The following is a 15,379-nucleotide window of genomic DNA, read 5'->3' on the forward strand; positions in this document are numbered from 1 at the left end:
AACTTTTTTAGTTATTTATATATTCTGGATATCAGCCCTCTGTCAGATATAGGGTTGGTGAAGATCCTTTTCTAGCCTGTATGCTGTTGTTTTGTTCTGATGACTATGTCTTTTGCTTTACAGAAGCTTTTCAGTTTCATGAGGTTCCATTTATCAATTATTGCTCTTAGAGCCTGTGCTCTTGGCGTTCTGTTCAGGAAGTTGTCTCCTGTGCCAATGAGTTCCAGGCTCTTCCCCACTTTTTTTCTAACCGATTTAGTGTATCTGGTTTTATGATGAGGTCTTTGATACACTTGGACTTTAGTTTTGTGAAGGGTAATAAATATGGATCTATTTTCATTTTTCTACATGTAGACATCCAGTTGGACCAGCACCATTTGTTGAAGATGCTGTCTTTTTTCCATTGAATGGTTTTGGCTTCTTTGTCGAAAATCAAGTATTCATAGGTGTTTGGGTTTATTTCTGGGTTTTCTATTTGGTTTCATTGATCCACCTTTCTGCTTCTATGCCAATACCATGCAGTTTTTATTACTACTGCTCTGTAGTATAGCTTGAGATCAGGGATGGAGATACCTTCAGATGATCTGTTGTTGAACAAGATCGTTTTGGAAATTCTGGGTTTTTTTGTTTCTCCATATGAAGTTGAGAATTTTTCTTTCAAGTTCTGTAAAGTATTGTATTGGTATTTTGGTGGGAATTACATTGAATCTGTAGATTGCTTTTGGCAGGATGGCCATTTTTACTATGTTAATTCTACTGATCCATGAGCGCAGGAGATCTTTCCATCTTCTGAGAACTTTTAGTCTTTAAAGAAGGATAGAAATGTGATTGAATAGTGTGATAAAAAAAATTTCAGTTTAGTAAGAGAAACAGTTCAGGGTATGGAGAGTCACTACTCATCCATCCACTCATTTCATTTGGCCTTGTTGTATGTTATCTATATAATCTTAGAGTCAAGAAATAATAGAGTCAAGTAAGATGGAATTCATCACTGCTTTTATGGAACTTGTATTTTCATAGAGGACAGACAGTAAACAAATGAATAAAAGCAGTAAATAACAGTGACAAGTACCTTTAAGTGTTAAAGTCTTCTAAGGTCTGATTGCCAAAGTCTCTCTCTGCTTTGGCAAGATTCCAGGGTCCAGTGTAGGATCTGGGACAGGATACGGATGGACTCAGGCAACTAATTACATAAGACGATTGAAAGAAAAAGAAAGAGGGGAGCCCAGGATTCCTTCTCTAGGTCTAAGGACTGGCTACAGTGCTGCTAAAGAGGAAAGCTTTAACTAGTCACTGTTTTTTTTCTGCAGTCAGGACCGTGACAGGCAGTTTCTAGCCAAAACAGTAAGAGATTGTAAAAAAAAGGGCTATTTGAGCTGAGATTAGCTTCCTGAGCATGAGTAGGCTGTTGTGCAGGCCTCTGCAGGCTAAAGTAAACTTTTTCCTCCTTATCTTAGGGTGATAGTTAGATTCTGCATCCCTGTTAACTTGTTTGTAAATCGGTAAGAAAAAGAAAAAGGGGAAGAAAGTAAGCAAAGACCATTCATGCACACATACTTAAAGGAAAAGGTGGATGAAGTTAAGAACTTTAATTTCAATGAATTCCCATAAGCTTACATATGACAATGTTGTTTATTTCTGCTAACATACCCTCCGTGGAAACTGTAGCAAATTTAGGCTGCCGGTTCCATAGTATCAGCCCATATATACATATAGACAAATAATCAGACATTTACACCTGCACATACTCATACACACATTCAATGAACAATAGAAAAGGAGCTCCTTACATACAGACAGACAATTGACATACACTCATGTAACATATGTACAAAAACCAGACAGATGGGCATATTTACATGTAAATACACACACATTTACAACCCATGGATGAAAAGAATTCCATCGGGCTTCCATTCAATGGGCTTCCATCACCGGGCTTCTACCAAAGGGGGTATGTATTCTGCCACCATTTATTGTACAGCCTTTATACCTCTGAGACAAAGTTCCCAGAAAAGGAATTACCTCTTAGTCAAAAAGACAATGAATCACAAAAACAGATGAATTCTAAGATACAACAGGTTACATGTTTTAAAACCAAACATTTCTTATCTATGTATCCATTATTGTGGCAGCCTTTTTGGAATTAATGGCAAATTTGGAGTTAATGGCATCTGAGCAGTAGAATTTGGCCTCTTAGCTTTGGCTATTTTCCAAAGTCCAGTTTCTCATTAACTCACCTTGGTGGTCCTACAGTGGACTGCTCTGACCCTGAGAAACTCTGTGCAACCATAGTAACCAGACAACAGGCTCTGTGTAACCTTGAGTGAGCTCTCCTATGTTTTGACCAAGTAAAGCTCCTACGTGAGAAACTGCTTGTACTTTTTTGCCTACTTAAGTGTTAACCTGACATCCATTAAATTGATACCTGTATCAGCATGTAGATTTGGTGTCCTTCTCTGTGTTGCCCTGTCTCTCTCTCTCCCAGCTCTCTCTCAGGTGGTATTCAGGTGTCACTGCTGGCCAGTGACACATTATATTAGTTCATAGTGAGTTCAGAGTGACAAAAAGTGACAAGGTCTAAAGGCTAAGCAGGTCTAAAAGTTACAAGAATGTATGTCTTTTCAATTAAGACTGACCTGGTTACACATTTTTCAGATATCTCTAAGTTTATAGTGAGTTTGGGAGAATAATTTTATCTGTCTATCATTCTAAGAAACAAAGTATATTTAAAATGATAGTATATGCCATAAGGTGACAAGGTATAAGGAGTTACAACAGAAAAGTTTGTAAATAATGACATCAAGATTTGTACTTAATTAGAAATTGCTTTGTACTCCAATTATAATTTGGATTCATGGGAAGTTTAAACCAACTTGTCTACATTTATGGTGTATACAGGATGCATAATGACGTCTTGTCTTGAAGACACAAGTCTGTCTCATGCCTGTCTCCTAGTGAGGTATATGGAGGTCCACAAAGGCCATAAACATTCTAAAGTTGTTTTAGAAGTTCTAAAACAAGTTAATTTTTAAAATTGTTTGAATCAAATCAGGAATTCTGTAATCAGGAATTAATTCATCTGAACAGCAGTACACCTTCATTAAGATCCCATAGGAAGTTTGTTCAATCAGAGTGTGTAAATTCCCAGAAAGTGATGATCTACACCATACCAGAGCATAGAGAGACGCAGCCATGCACAGAGAATGAGTGTCAGAGAATGGAAACAATTGTGGGTTGTTTCATTGTACAAGCATTGCAAAATACTGCATCCCCTTCCAGAAGGCCCACCTACCTAATGAGCTCCTATAACAGAATGGCGCCTGACAGTAAAGCAAATCAGGAAAACTCATAGTAATGTATGGCAAAAGGTTAGGTTTCTAGTGGTATTTCAAATGTTTAGACCATCAAGCAAGAAAGATTGCTTTGAGCTGCTGAGTTTCTTGTACAATATATATGCTGTTTACAGCTGTAAGTAGATCCAAATAGTCTGAGATAATGCTAGAAACCCTTTGATTTAACAACCCACACTGGATTAGGATCAACACAAGAATCAATAGGTATGGTTTTAGGGCTGACTGAGGTACTGACAGACTCATGATATCATGATACAATTTTAGAGCTCTCTTTTTCTCACTTAAAAATGGGAAGAATTGGACTCCCAGTAGGATAAAAAATTTCTTATTATTTTGAAGAAAGGCTGATTTAATAAACAGACAAATTATGTGCATATCTTTCATAAGGTTGAGACTATAATACAATAAGGTCATTGACATAATCAGACAAGGCAGATTACATGTATATTGTAACCGCTTATATCTAATCAGTATAGAATTTTGAATCAGGTATAGTTCACCAGAGGTACTTCTGCTCTGAAGCCCCCACATGTTATATTATATCCATGTTATTGGCCTGCTCACTTAAACTGTGTGTGTGTATATAGCTGAACATATGTTACAGTGTGGGTGTGAAAATCAGGAGAACCTTGAGGACTCAATTCTCTCCTTACACATTTCTATGGTTTCCAAAGATTGAACTCAGGTCATGAGATTTATGTAGCAAATGCTTTCACTTGCTAAATTATCTCTCTCTCTTTCTTTCTTTTTTTTTTTTTTTTTTTTTGAGACAGGGTTTTTCTATGTAGCCATGGCTGTCCTGAACTCATTTTGTATAGAACTGTTTGGTCTTGAACTCACAGATATCCATCTCCTTCTGCCTCCCAGAGTGCTGGGATTAAAGGTGCGCACAACCACACTGGCTACTAAATTATCTTGATAACCCATTTTAAAAAAGCATATTTTTAATTTAAATATTTCATACAGTATATTTTTATCATATTTTTCCTCATCCTCCAAATCCGCTCAAATCCTTTCCTACCTACTCAACATCATGTCCTTTCTCTTTCTTAAAATAAACAAACATAAAAATGCCACTACAAATTATGGAACCATGGAGTCCGATTTGTGTTAATCAAGAGCTTCTGCCTTGGAGCCTGCCTTGGAGTATGGTTGATATACCAAGTGTCACTCCATTGAACATAACTGGCTGTCTATTTTGCAGAAGCTATGATTTTGTAATTTGTTTTTTTTTTTTTTTTTTTTTTTTTTTTGCCTAGGGACCCAGTTGTCCTTCTTTGTGCTGGGAATTGGTCTGGCTTGAGCTTGTGCATGTCTTGTGCATCTGCTGCTACCAGTAGTCTTTGGTAGTTCATATGTGCATCAGTTCTGTTGTGTCTTGAAAATATTGTTTCCTTAAGATCCTCTTCCACCCCTATCTTTTTCACTCTTTCTGCTCACTCTTCGGTATAGATACCCAAGCCTCGAGGGGAGGGATGTGATAAAGATATCAGATTCAAGGATGAGCAATGAACCAGGAATAGAAATCTTTGAGTTCCAGTTCAGGTTTGTTACTTTCCAGCTTTAACTCACCAGTCAAAGTACTGAATCTTCCAGTTTTACCATCTTCAAGTAAGTAAATTGTGGACATGACTCCAGCATTTTAACTGTATGTGTAGCATCAGAGACTCCAATCAAAGCACACAAGGGAATCCCAGCATGTATTACAGATAAAGATGAAATCATCATGTTTTGAAGGACACCTTGGAGAGCTGCAGCTTCGCAGACTGACTCTTCCTTTCTCATTCCTAAAGCAGCTGTGGAGTAGACCAAGAGAGAGATCGAGATCAAGATAGAGATAGAAATATAGATAGATAGATAGATAGATAGATAGATAGATAGATAGAGACTGATTCACACAGAGGACACTGATAATATTGCTATGCATGATCCTCCGAAGGCTACACATGTCACCAGCACACAATGTTCCTCCTGTTCCTTCTAAGCTACTAAACAGAATTATACTAGTAAGTTGAAATTTTGCACGGTATTAACACTGCCTGCAGTTTCCTGCTTGTATTTTCCAGACATTCCTCTTTGAGTTCTGGCTGGCATTTAGGGCAATCTGGAGGGTTAATCACTGTCCATAATGGTGATTTAATCCTGCTGAAAAGACACTGTACAGGCTGAGGGGCACTTGATTTATGCAAATATGACCTTACACAGATTATTCTATGAAGCTTATAATAACATTTTAGAGACAGAAATTTTATTTGGGCAGAAACACATAGTTCTGTTGTATGGGGATGATTGCTGCTAAACCAGGGTTCTGGGCAAACAGCTGCCACCACAGGGGAGGACTTTAGCCTTTGCTTTCATGTTGTTCTGCATTTCTACAGGTTTAATTTGTGTTCTTACCTCTTTAAATGCAGTCTAACAGTGTTTGAATGAAAACCAGGCAATAGCAAGGGGTTTAGATGGAAAAAGGGGGAGTTTAATGGGGCTTAGAGGTGCCAAGGCCTTTATTCTATTATGTGTGGATTTTTTTGGCTACCGCAATGTTGAGATGCAATTTGAACAAAAGCATGCACATGAGAACACATCATGTTTTTTCACACGGTGAATAATTTAGAATCTAGGTTCTGGGAAAGTAGGTAGGATTACAAGTTTTGTCTCTTCTTAGCTATGTGACCTTTGACAAAATACTTGATGTTGCTCAGGCGCTCAGGTTCAGTGACCTGTAAAATGGGAGCAAAAACTGTCCTGAAGATTACAGGAGATGATACAGGGAAAGCGCTTCCTGATACTTTCAAAACATTCTGTCATTCACAATTCAACTTTATTCTTCACACAGTTGTTGGTAGTGTTTTCTTTTTATAAGTTTATTGTATTCGTAAGTATTCATGATAGCGTCTGCTTCCAGATTCCTCTGGATCTTTCTGAAGAACTTACAAAGACAGGAGCCACATGACACTAACAATAATGAGGCTGACAGATGAAATGGCAAACAGAATATACATGCATCTTATCTGTGATGATTAAACCTTGAACAATGTTTCAAGTTGGGATGTTCTCATATTGTTTTACCCATTAAAAATTAAAAAAAATTAATTTATGATTTTTATCTTAGACTGATGGTTCTCCACTGGTGAAGATTTCATCTCCCAAGAGAAATTTAACAACATCTGTATATTCATGTGATATTTTAAGCATATGAGCTACAAAGGGGATGTATAGTGTTTTCAGTGGAGCATTGTGAAGAGTTATCATGGATTAATAGATTAATAGTGTGCACCAATGTTTAAAGTGAGGGGTAGAGAAGGTAAGTACAGTTACCAGTGCATTCAAAGTTATTCTAAAATGTAAGGAGTAATTTTAAGGAAAACAGGGAATTGCACACAGAAACTTTTTATTGTGAATAAAACTGGACTGCTTAGGAACATTAGTATTAAAGAGAAGATTAAAGGCGTAAACCATTGCCAGCACTAACGACTAAAGTTGGTCATGCATCTCCTTTACCCTGTTAGCTGAAACCATTGTGGACACTGCTTTACTATTACAATGCCCATAAGTGCCTGAAGACCTTAGCAAGCAAGGTTGCCTGAGTGTTGTAAATCTGATCCAATCTTACACTGCAGGAAGCAGGGAGGTGTGGAAAGCAAGTGTAGGTGTAGGTCACTGATGAAACCCAGGACTAGGCTGAAAGAATTGGCTTTCATCTTCTGAGAGCACTGACAATAGAAAAGCTAGGAGGCCTAATGGCTAACTGTTGCCTGAGGAGCTCTTCTGTTACATAAGTTTCTGTTTTATTCTCCTGGCTTTTAGGTACTTACGGGTTTTCCCAAATCTACTGCTTTCTATTCCTGTCTAGTTCAAATTTACTTGAAGTGTACCTGGATCCTTTGCAGAGAGGCTTAAAAATCACTAAACTGGAAACTTTATTTATTTATTTTCCAAAGAATCCATTTTGTTTAGAAGTCATGCCAGCAAGATCTCTGAAGTTCTTTTTTTTTTTTGAAGTTCTTTTTTTTTTTTTTGTCTTTTTTTTTTTTTCCAGAGCTGAGGACCGAACCCAGGGCCTTGCGCTTGCTAGGCAAGCGCTCTACCACCGAGTTAAATCCCCAATCCCTCTGAAGCTCTTACGAGATACTGCCTAGGTGTTTCTCCAGGCTCAGAATTCCATTAGCGACTGTTTGCTTTTTCAAAAGTCACAAATTTTTATTGTTGTGAACATTGCAAGATCTATTTTCTTAACTAAGTTGTAAGCATAAAATGTAATATTCAGTATTGCCCTGATGTTGTATAGCAAGCACATCTCTATAACTGGTTTGTATGTTGAATTAATTAATTAATTTGTGTGTATGCATGTGTGTTGTGTGTCATGTACACATATGTACAGGTGTTCATGGCACATATGTTCAAATGTTTGTAGAGGCCAGAAGATCTAGGTTGTTATCCTGAGGATTGCTGAATACCATCTTTGAGACATAGTTTCTCATTGGCTTGGAATTTACCAGTGAGGCTAGCAGGATGGCCAGTGAGCCTCAGGGGTCCTCTCATCTCAGCCTCCTCAGTGTCAGGTTTACTCTTGTCTGCCACCACACCCATCATTTTTACATGGGTTTTGGGTGTCAAACTCATGCTTCTGCAGTGAGGATATTGTGGACTAAGATAGTTCTCTAGGTCTTTCTTGCTGAAAAGGTAAAAGACTTATCTTTTGAAATGCTTGATGTCTGAGCCTAACCCGACCACTCCCTCCTTTCCAGAGTTCCTGGGAATCACTTTTCTGTTTTTTTAGTTTGACTCAGAGCTTCATGTAAGTGCAATCTTGTGGCATTTGACCTGTAGCTTCAGTTAACCTTTCTTCTCTGACACTGACTCAGATTACTTGGGATTTTTTTTAAAATTTTTTATCTAACTTTTATTAATTACACTTTATTCCTTTTGTATCCCTGCATAAGCCCCTCCCTCCTCCCCTCCCGGTCCCACCCTCCCCCTCTTTCTGCATGCATGCCTATCCCCAAGTTCACTGATAGGGGAGGTCCTCCTCTCCTTTCTGATTTTTTTTTTTTTTGTTCTTCTCAATGCAGTTTATTCAGGAACCTTGAACAATCCTCGGACCCTGGGGAAAGCCAGCCCACAGCTTAAAATAGCCTCTGGGTAGCCAACCCGAGCGTGCCTCGTGGGCAATGCAGATAGGTCCACATACATGGAAGCAAGCCAGACCTTCAGCCTTAGCCAAATATGGAGTTGTTTGTGACAGAGAGCACTCACCATCGGGAAGGTGGAAGGCGGAAACCAGCTCCATCTTTAAGGCGCGGCATTCCGCAGCTCTCTCCAGTTCCCCCTTTTTGTTTTAGATGCATCAGGCAAGAGTAGAGGTCTGATCTCTGATATTAGAAATAAATTGGGACTTTGTACCAATGTTCATTTAGGTGTCATCCACCCAAAGAGCATCAGACCCGTCTGATACCTTTATCTCAGAGGCGGGACCTGGGGCATCAACCCGCATGCAATCAGACATGCTCTTCTCTGGGTCCAAAGCGGCTGACCCTGAGTGCAGTGCTTAGCCTTGCATCCTGAGCGTAACATTTTAGCTTTTGATAGTAGCCAACCATGCTTGGGGAGACTGTTCTGCTTCAATGGCTGTAAAGGCCTGAATGATCATGGCTGCATTACGCTGTTGTGAGACTCTAATCTTGCATATACACCACAGGCAAACCAAGGAGACCAACACCAGAAGGCCTGCTAACGCTCCCATGCCCGCTCATTCCTTCAGATGATTCATGGCTGCAGCAATCCATGATGATAATCCTATGGCTAGTCCTGCGTCCACTCTGGTAGAATTTGCCGTAACAATGGCCACTCTGGGATTTTAACGTTTCAGCTCAGCACAGTGCCTGGAACACAGGAGTTCAATCATATGATGGTTGAAAGGATTATGATAAAAGAATTACTTCTACCACTAATTTACAATTCTGGTTAAATATTAAAGAGTAAATGTAACAATGCTATAGACTAGGTGTGACAGTGGTAAGAAGGAAATTCATTTTTGGTGCATTTCAGGGATGTTCATTGGTTCCTCATCACTATAGATATCATAGACTTTATTTTATAGATGAGTAACTGTGCTTTAAAATCCAGGCAGTAGCCAGAAATATAGAAACATGGCTACAGATGAGCCATGTAATGGAGATTGCAGGGTCATTTGGTGACCACCAAACCCTTTGCTTTTCTCAGTAGCCCCTCTAACTGGGTGTCAAACAATGCACCGTGTCACTGCCTTGGCTTTTCTCTCTGAGCAGGTCCCTTTGGTCTTATGGTCTTGCACATTCTGGAGGACATAGGTATTTTAGTTGCATTTGTATTTTAAAAACACAAAACCTAAGATGGTTGTATTTCAAAAAGAACTTAATTTACCTAGATATACTTTTGATTATTAAGAATGCTTCCTTGCAGCTTCCTGTTTTCTTCCCTAAGTTCTTTCTCTCCACAATTTTCTCACTTTACAGACCTGGAAAGAAAAATTCTCAACTTTATATGGAATAACAAGAAACCCAGAATTGCTAAAAGAATCTTCTACAATAAAAGATCTTCTGGAGGTATCTCCATCCTTGATCTTAAGCTGTACTACAGAGCAACAGTTATAAAAACTGCATGGTATTGGCATAGAAACAGAATGGTGGATCAACGGAACTGAACAGAGGGCCCAGAAATAAACCCACACACTATGGACACCTAATCTTTGACAAAGATACCAAAACCATACAATGGAAAAAAGATAGCATCTTCAACAAATGGTGCTGGTCTAAGTGGAAAACATGTAGAAAAATGAAAATAGATCCATACTTATCACCCTGCAAGAAACAGAAGTCCAAGTTAGATCAAAGACCTCAACATAAAACCAGACACATCTAATCGGTTAGAAAAAAAAAAAAGTGGGGAAAAGCCCGGATCTCATTGGCACAGGAGACAACTTCCTGAACAGAACACCAACAGCACAGGTTCTAAGAGCAACAATCAATAAACGGAACCTCATGAAATTGAAAAGCTTCTGTAAGGCAAAGGACACCGTCATCAAAACAAAACGACTGCCTACAGACTGGGAAAGAATCTTCACCAACCCTTTATCTGACAGAGGGTTAATATACACTATATATAAAGAACCAAAGAAGCTTAAAAGCAGCAAACCAAGCAATCCAATTAAAAAATGGGGAACAGAGCTAAACATAACTCTCTGTAGAGGAATATCGAATAGCAGAGAAACACTTAAAGAAATGCTCAACGTCATTAGCCATTAGGAAAATGCAAATCAAAACAACCCTGAGATTTCACCTTATACCCATCAGAATGGCCAAGATGAAAAACTCAAGTGACAATACATGCTGGAGAGGTTGTGGAGAAAGGCAAGCCCTCCTCCACTGCTGGTGGGAATGTAAACTGGTACAACCACTCTGGAAATCTATCTGGCGCTTTCTCAGACAACTAAGAATAGCATTTCCTCAAGATCCAGCCATACCACTCCTAGGCATATATCCAAAAATGGCTCAAGTACACAATAAAGACATTTGCTCAACCATGTTTGTAGCAGCTTTATTAGTAATAGCCAGAAGCTGGAAACAGCCCAGATGCCCCTCAACTGAAGAGTGGATGCAGTAATTGTGGTACATCTACACAACGGAGTATTACTCAGCAATGAAAAATAAGGAAATCATGAAATTTGCAGGTAAATGGTGGGACCTGGAAAAGATCATCCTGCGTGAGTTTCTGCATCCCAGAAGCAGAAACACACACAAGTTATATACTCATATAGATATATAACATAGGATAAACATACCAAAATCTGTACATCTAAAGAAACTAATCAAGAGAGAGGACCCTGACTAAAGTGCTTAATTCCCATCCCAAAAGGCAAAGAGGATGGACATCAGAAGAAGAAGAAAACAGGAAAGAACCTAGGAACCTGCTACAGAGGTGAAAGGCTCTGCCCTGCAGATTATCAAAGCAGATGCTGAGACTTATGGCCAACTGTTGGGCAATGTGCAGGGAATCTTATGTAAGACTTGGGAAATAGTAAGATCTGGGAGAACCCCACAAGGAGAGCAACAGAGCCAGAAAATTTGAACACAGGGGTCTTTCCAGAGACTCATACTCCAACCAAGTACCAGGCATGGAGATAACCTAGAACCCCTGCACAGATGTAGTCCATGGCAGCTTAGTGTCCAAGCAGGTTACATAGTAACGGGAAGAGGGACTGCCTCTGACATAATCTGATTGGCCTGTTCTTTGATCACCTACCCCTGAGGGGAGAACAGCCTTATCAGGCCACAGAAGATGGTAATGCAACCATTCCTGATGTGATCTGATAGACTAAGATCAGAGGAAGGAGAGAGGACCTCCCCTATCAGTGGACTTGGGGAGGGGCATGCATGCAGAGGGAGGAGGGAGGGTGGCACTGGGAGGGGAGGAGGGAGGGCCTTATGGGGGGATGCAGAATGAATAAAGTGTAATTAATAAAAATAAATAAATTTAATTATTAAAAAAAAGAATGCTTCCTTAATCAAGTTCAACTGTCTCTTCTGATTTATTGCTGAATTTGGATGTGTCAACTCTTGAGTAAGAAATTTTTCTTGTTTTTACTCAGAAAATTTTGCTTTTTGTTCCTTGAGCAATGCCCTTGAATGCTTGGTGAGATACAAAAGCACAAATGCATCTTGGAGGCCAGAAATGATGTTTAGGGGAAAGTGGTAAGACTATCCTAAAGCTGCTTCAATCTCTCCTTTTTCTTCTCTTTTCTGTTTCTTTCCCCATTCTGATAGATATATGATGGAATCTCAGAGTCTAGAACATGGTTTTTGTGCTTAAAAGTTCATCCTAAGAAAGGCTCAGTGTTACATTTGAATTCCAAACACCCAGTGTAGTTAATAGCTGTCCAATAAAGACTTTCTATTGGCTTTAACCCATTCTGAGTAATCTTCTCTGGTGAATACCCCAGAACAGTCTAAAAATATAATATTGTTGATTCTTCCTGGGTGAGTCTTGGGCTTTGTGCTTCTTTTCCTTTCCAAGTTAAGGAAGATATGCATTCAGCCATGTACATTTTTTTCAGTTACCTTGGGCTGTATTCAGCCACTTGTTCACTGCCTCTTTCTTTGACTGTGTGAACTGAACTGTCTTGTATAGTTACTAAGCCTGACAATCTTGACAGACAGAACAGGAGTGTTGGTGGACTAGATTTAGACCCATTGTTATTGGGATTATGCTCTTAGAAGCATGAGCTATATATTAATGTAGAAATGTAATGATACATTAAAAATTCTATTTTCACATTTTAGTTTTAAATTCTTTTAAAATAAAATAATCTCATACTTTCTCTAGAAGAAAATTATCCTTAAAAAATAGAATTGTTTTATATTACTTGGCGATGACACAAAATGATTTAATTTCAGCCTCATTTAAATTCCATGGAAGCCACCTTATTGTTGAAATTGTAAAATACAGAGTGAGTCCTTAGAACCAACAGTACTCTAACAGGTACTGAAATGGGTGTGTGGAGAAGGCAAATGTAGACTCACAGATTACCTGTACACCACAGATGTGGTCTCCCCAGATAACCTTGACAGGTTATTTCATCTCTTTCCTCTGTTGCCTAAATGCAGCCACTTTTGATGTGAACTGATGGACTAAGATCAGAAAGGAGAGGAGAACCTCCCCTATCAGTGGACTTGGGGAGTGGCATGCATGCAGAGGGAGGAGGGAGGGTGGGATTGGGAGGGGAGGAGGGAGGGGCTTATGGGGGGATGCAGAATGAATAAAGTGTAATTGATGAAAAATTAAAAAAAAGGGAAAAATAATTTAAGAACCTTAAATGACTTTCAAAAGTGGAGGAAAACATGGAGTTAGTCAATTGGCATGGAGCACATCTCGCCCCTGGGGGCAATGGTCTCCTGAACCTACTCAGACCTCGGACACCACCACTGCTAGTTCTAGAACTGATACAGGATGTTCCAACGAGGGGGTTAAGGCTTCTCATAATATTTCCTATAAGCCCACACCTGTTTGTTTATATCCCCCATTTTTATTCATTATTAGCCAGATAGAGCCAAGTAATTGTGGTAATGATGCTTGCTTTTTTGCCCAATGCTGGAATGCTAGTAAATTTACTAGTTGGTTACTCGCATGCCTCACTGGGTGCCTGTGCCCGTTGATGCCCCTCACGCTATGACTCTCTTCAGACAGAAAAGGGATCTTGGAATTACAGCCGCCATTGTTACTGCCATCTCATTGGCAGCTGTTGGAGCTACCACCGCGGCATTAGCCAGGAGTCATACTGTGTAGACTGCTCAGACCCTGAATAACGTTTTAGCCAATGTAGCTCATGCCTTAGATGTACAAAAAGGAATTAATGCTCAACTAAAAGGAGGCTTGATGGTGTTCAATCAGAGGATTGACCTCATGCAGGAGCAAATTGATACCCTATGGCAAATCGCTCAACCTGGCTGTCAATGAAAATATGCTGGACTTTGAGTCACTAGCATACAACATGAGAATTTTCCTGTGCTGCAAATCTGTCTAAACAATTGTCTAGCTATATTTTAGGTAATTGGACTGGAGAATTCAATACTACGATGGAGCAGCTGAGAGTGGCCATTGTCACGGTAAATTCTACCAGAGTGGATGAAGGACTAGCCACAGGATTATCATCATGGATTGCTGTAGCCATGAATCATCTGAAGGAATGGGTGGGCATGGGAGCATTAGCAGGCCTTCTGGTGTTGGTCTCCTTGGTTTGCCTGTGGTGTATATGCAAGATTAGAGTCTCACACCAGCGTAATGCAGCCATGACCATTCAGGCCTTTACAGCCATTGAAGCAGGACATTCTCCCCGAGCATGGTTGGATACCATCAAAAACTAAAATGTTACACTCAGGAGGTGAGGCTAAGCACTGCACTCAGGGTCATCCGCTTTGGACCCAGAGAAGAGCATGTCTGATTGCATGCGGGTTGATGCCCCAGGTCCCGCCTCTGAGAAAAAGGTATCAGACGGGTCTGATGCTCTTTGGGTGGATGACACCTAAATAAACATCAGTACAAAGTCCCAATTTATTTCTAATATCAGAGATCAGACCTCTACTCTTGCCTGATGCATCTAAAACAAAAAGGGGGAACTGTAGAGAGCTGTGTAATGCCGAGCCTTAAAGATGGAGCTGGTTTCCGTCTTCCACCTTCCCGATGGTGAGTGCTCTTTGTCACAAACAACTCCATATTTGGCTAAGGCTGAGGGTCTGGCTTGCTTCCATGTATGTGGGCCTATCTGCATTGTCCACGTGGCATGCTGGGGTTGGCTACCCAGAGGCTATTTAAGCTGTGGGCTGGCTTTCCCCAGGGTCAGATGATTGTTCAAGGTTCCTGAATAAACTGCATTGAAAAAAAAAATAAACCTCACTATTATTTCAAACCTAAAAAACAAAAGTGTCTATAAGAGAATGATTTATTTCTCCTTCACATCTGACAAAACATCTGTGAAGAGTAACTCCTAAACATTCCTGCCAACTCCGAGACAGAATGTGAAGTGGTGTATAAGTATGTAACAGCAGCCATTATCAGCTGATCACCCTGTCTTTAGAAAGAATCATTCACTATAAGGAGGATGAGGGGCAGTTTGAAATGGCTTGAGGTAAGTGGCATTTAACATATTACTAATCAAAATAACCCTGAACCTTTCTCTGCTACATAGAATTCTTGTTGTTTTCTTTTTTATTCATCAATGAAAAATTAAGACGATGCTGATAAAAAATTGAAAATTAAGATAATGTCATTTTCCATTTGTAAGACTGCACTTCAGAGTCCTTTTCTTCTCCAGGGAAAGCAGAGGAATAGTTCTGTGTATCAATTAAACTGATTAAGACTAGGAAAATGAAGACTGTCACCAAATCCAGAAGACAATGGCAAGTGTGGCATATCAGCTTCAACATGAAGACTACTTCTCTTTCTCACTTTTCCCCAGCACTTAATCCTCAGACCAGCATTGCCTAGCATGAACT

At 39.6% G+C, this 15,379-nt stretch overlaps 1 pseudogene; it reads right to left on the reverse strand.

Annotated features, from left to right (window-relative positions):
* Nucleotides 1-5,995: 5,995 nt before the first annotated feature.
* The window catches only part of LOC110543279 (arginine/serine-rich coiled-coil protein 2-like), a 59,416-nt pseudogene continuing 50,032 nt past the window's right edge, over nt 5,996-15,379 (reverse strand).

The sequence above is a fragment of the Meriones unguiculatus genome, chromosome 4 (genome assembly GCF_030254825.1).
Source record: "Meriones unguiculatus strain TT.TT164.6M chromosome 4, Bangor_MerUng_6.1, whole genome shotgun sequence".
Lineage (NCBI taxonomy): Eukaryota > Metazoa > Chordata > Mammalia > Rodentia > Muridae > Meriones > Meriones unguiculatus.